The following is a 5041-nucleotide window of genomic DNA, read 5'->3' as shown; positions in this document are numbered from 1 at the left end:
TGCTAAACCGCTAGACCAGCGAGGCCGTAAACCAGTATGTGACAACCCTGTGGATTACCCTTCGAGGCGTTTCGGCTCTACGGAAGTAATAGCAACGTATGATAAAGTTTCCGACGTGTTTTTATAACGTTGTGATATAGTGACGCAAATCGGCACGTTTGATAGTAGATTGTGGCAGCGTACGTTTTATCTAACGACACGTAGGTCACACTGTTGTTAATATATATCTTATGCCTAATTTACACTCAGCCCGAGTGGGCAGGGAAGTGAGCGCGAGAGTGTAAACACGAGTGGAAACACTTCCCATGCCATTGGCGCTGCCACTCGCGCTGCCCGGCGCTCCCTCGATTGTCGGTTTTTCGTGCGCGAGTCAAAGGACTGGCAGCGCGAGTGGCAGTGTGTTTTTACATTCAGCCCTCTCGCTCAGTTGTCGCCCGGCAATATTTCCGGCAGCGCGAGTGGCAGGGGAAGCGGCTGAATGTAAACGTAGCATTAGTAATTAGTTTAAGGATTCCATCTCCCATCCATCATCTAACATCAATCAACCATCGACACTTTCACATCAGACATCTCATACATCATTCACAACCTCAAACATTTTAATCAGACATAATCATCATCATCAACATTCTCATATCATCATCATCTCCATACCATCATCATCAAAACCACCAACTTCATTATTTTGTTATTTTGTCTTTTGTTATTTATTTTGTTTTACCTTCATTGTTGTTTTGTTTTGTTCTTCTATTGTTTTGTTTTCTTATATCTTCTCTTATATTAATAATATTATATTTATAAAAAAAATATATATTACAATAAAGATATCCATCTGATCAAGCGAGTGTAAACCACAGGCGCAAACGCTGAAGCAAAGAGTACACTAAATAATTTCAATAAAGTTGTAACAGTTAATATACAAGTTCCACTCTAACCAACCAACGCCTGCCATCACAACGTCACATTAAAATATACTTGTGTGTGTGACATGTTTATATTTTTATACGCTGATATGTCTTTATCATATATAAATAAGTAGGTGTGTCCCGCGGGTCTATCCGCTAATTAATAAAATGACTCTCGTCCCGACCTACCATACTACATCTACCACTCGTACCTACTTCTTTCTTTTCTTAGTGCTCATTCTGACTTCTTTTCTGTTTGAACGGCTTGTAAACGTGAAAGAGCTATGGGATCTAAAAAATCTCGCAACATTTGAACTATCGAATGATTTTTTGTTTACACGGCTGGTCAAAGTACATATATCTTAATCTTAATCTTAAATATATATAACTGAAAGGTGACTGACATAGTGATCTATCAACGCACAGCCCAAACCACTGGACGGATCGGGCTGAAATTTGGCATGCAGGTAGATGTTATGACGTAGGCATCCGCTTAAAACGGATTTTGATTAATTCTACCCCCAAGGGGATAAAATAGGGGATGAAAGTTTGTATGAAACTTTGTCAATTTTAAACCGATCGGGCTGAGATTTTGCATGCATAAAGCAACTATGACGTAGGCATCCCCTAAGAAAGGATTTTGCTAAATTCCACCCCTAGTAGTAGTAGCTAGAAATAAAAAAAACCGAAAGTTTGTAAGTATGCAGGTTTGTTACTCTTTCACGCAAAAACTATTGAACGGATTTTGATGAAACTTTACAGTAATATAGCTTATACATCAGAATAACACATAGGCTATAATTTAAAAAGATATTATGTAAATTGGTCGAAATATAATGATAAATGTCATGTAAGTGTGATGCAGGAGAAGTTGCGCGAGCAGATAAGTATCAATAACCCATAATTTCTCTCAATAATTCAACCAACAAATGAAATAGGTTTTTTAAACCGTCCGATGTTTCCAGTTCAGAAATTAGTACGTACTAACAAACTAACTACACAGTTTTATAGATATTTGTACTCTTATATACATGATAAAAAATGGTTAAATAACGCCACGTAATATATTGTGTATATTTGTTAACTAATTAAAATTAAATGTAAGATTATATTATTCTCAGTATGATCGGTGGTGTATAACAGGGACTTGTAATGGTCACCTCAATTGCAAATCAATTTTAAAGATAACAATAGTAAAACGTGTGGTGACTTTTAAGTTTTATAGTGCAAATTAATATGCGCATGTATTGAATACATGTATGTAACACTGTGTTTTTTAATATAAACTCTGTAAACTAAAGTCATATGTCAATTGGTCGAGTGAATATTAAAAGAAGAACATCTACTGCTGTAGTTTTTTCTGTACCTATACTATATTAGTGTATGTTGTCGCAAGTAGACTGTATTTATATTATATATTTAGTACAAAAATATAATTGGAATGATTACGTATCTACTTAAACAATTTTGCCTGAAAAGTAAGTATACATTTTAGATCATCTATCCGTACCAGGGATGAGGGCTTGTTGTTATTTTTTTAATTTTTATATTCAAATTAAAAATATCTTTATTCATGTAGGTCTATTACAGACTTATGTTAAATCTACCGTCAGTTCGGAGTGATTTAGAGATGAGAACTGACAAGAAACTCAGCTCGTATTCTTTTCAAATAAATGTTGCACATGTTTACAATAATACAGATTAGATTTTAAATTCAAATTTGGGAGAATAGAGTGCTCGTAACTCGAACAGACCAGTTCAAGCAGCACCCGTTCACGAGTATGACGGATGAGCCAGCCATCATTGCACATAACTGTCAATATTAGCGTGCTCCCTGCACATTGACCCGGCCCACGACCACTCCAAGCAGCACCCGTTCACGAGTATGACAGATGAGCGAGCCATCATTGCATTCAACCATATTAGAGGGAGCACATTGACCCGGCCAACGACGCCGCCACGCCGCCACAAGTTTGAACTTTATAGCGAGTGTGACTGATTCAAGTTATTCCACTACGTCATTTATATTATTTACAGCATAGGCTGTACCAATCACAGTTTTCACCCATTACAATATTTAATTTACATTATTTATGGATGATAATGGAATGGTGGACCCGCTTGCGCTAACGGTTTACGCTGGCGGGGCACCAGTGGAGGATGATAAGATGAGCATGATGTCAGGCCAGTTAGCCCATCGTGACAAATTCACAAATAATTTATAACGATGGTTTCCAGAGGGAACCGCGTGGAGGTCGACCTAACATGTTACAATGGGAGTTACTAGTTCCATTACATTATTAACAATTCCCTTCCCCCCTCACTAGGAATTTATCACGGTTTCCAGGGGAACCGTAAGTTTACTATAATATAATAAGTATAGTAAAGCAAAACGTAAATCTTTAGGAGAAATTTCAATTGAAAGTATTGTTATCTTGTTATCACGCTTGAGTAAGAGGAGACGGTCACTGAATAGAGATAGAACGAACAGTGAAGAATACATCTATACATATAAATAAAATTGAAGTATCTGTTTGTAACATTGAAATAACCATTTTTTACTACTTACATATGAATATAAATACGGTACATACACCAAAATAACATTTTTTACAATTTCGTTCTGTCTTTCTGTTTCTTCCGGCTAATCTCTGAAATGGCTGGACCGTTATTACTCCTTATTACATCAGCTACCTGCCAAAAAAAGTCCCGCCAAAATCGGGGCTACTTTTATTTTAGAAAAATTCTTTTGTTTTAGAAAATTAAACTTAAATTCCATGCGGATGAAGTACATATCATAATTTTATAGCGTGAACACACTCCTCTTAGAATTCTTTTCTTCTCTGCACAGGACTAAATGTGAATAATTTCTAGTAAACAAGACTATTTGCTTGGGTAAAATATATTTAGTCTATTGCTTATCTAGTTACCTTGTGATAATACTTATTACGTAAGAATGATAAGAGAGAGTGTGCTCTTTAAACATGGTGAGTTACTGCACTATGAATTAAAGAAAAACCCACTGATCTGCTATTGAAATTAATTCAGATCGAGCAATGACTGTTTTCGTTGTCTCATTGTCTGGAAGAGATCGCTTTTTAGCGATAAGGCCGCCCATTGATACCTCTTTGTCTTGTTTATTGTATTTTTTTTTATCATTTTATACATAATTGTATTTTCTGTGAGAGAAACAATAAAGAGTTTCATTCATTCATTCATTCATTTTTTTTATAATTATATAATAATCTAAACATATATAACTCAAAGGTGACTGACTGACATAGTGATCTATCAACGCACAGCCCAAACCACTGGACGGATCGGGCTGAAATTTGGCATGCAGGTAGATGTTATGATGTAGGCATCCGCTAAGAAAGGATTTTGATTAATTCTACCCCCAAGGGGACAAAATAGGGGATGAAAGTTTGTATGAAACTTTGTCAATTTTAAACCGATCGGGTTGAGACTTTGCATGCATGAAGCTACTATGACGTAAGCATCTCCTAAGAAAATGTTTTGGTAAATTCCACCCCTAAGGGGATAAAATAAGGGATAATGCAGGATGTAAACGTATTAGATAGTTTGAACCTATCAGTACTTAATGGAACGAATAAATTAATACGAACAAAATAATTTTTAGTTCTTTGGGATACTTTTATTTAATAAAAGAAAAATAAAGTTAAATTCCACGCGGACGAATTCGCGGGAACAGCTAGTAGATTATAATTTCGTATTTATGGTCAATGAGAACTAACTGACATTATAACTGATTCAGTTCAGTCTTGTTTCAAACAGTACAAAATAGATTGGAGTGTAATGGTTGACTGAGAGAAAATGGTCTAAAGTGTTAATGGAGGACACAATAAGAATTTTTACCATATTATGTATATTAAAGTTATATGAAATAAAAATAAGACACCCAAATCGACATATTATAATTTTGCTTGTGTCGTGAGCTTAGAGATGTGTCAACTCGAGTTACTAACTCGAATTAACTCGAGTTGCGGTGAATTCGAGTTGAAATCTGCCAACTCGAATTGGAAAACATGATTCTATCGTCGAACCGACAATGACATGAAATTTGAGGATGATATTATTTTTTTTTTCACATATTCCCTCATAGCGAAATATTATTT

The sequence above is a fragment of the Achroia grisella genome, unplaced genomic scaffold (genome assembly GCF_030625045.1).
Source record: "Achroia grisella isolate CSIRO2021 unplaced genomic scaffold, CSIRO_AGI_Agris_v1 utg862, whole genome shotgun sequence".
NCBI classification, from domain to species: Eukaryota; Metazoa; Arthropoda; class Insecta; order Lepidoptera; family Pyralidae; genus Achroia; species Achroia grisella.
This window is presented reverse-complemented; position numbering follows the sequence as displayed.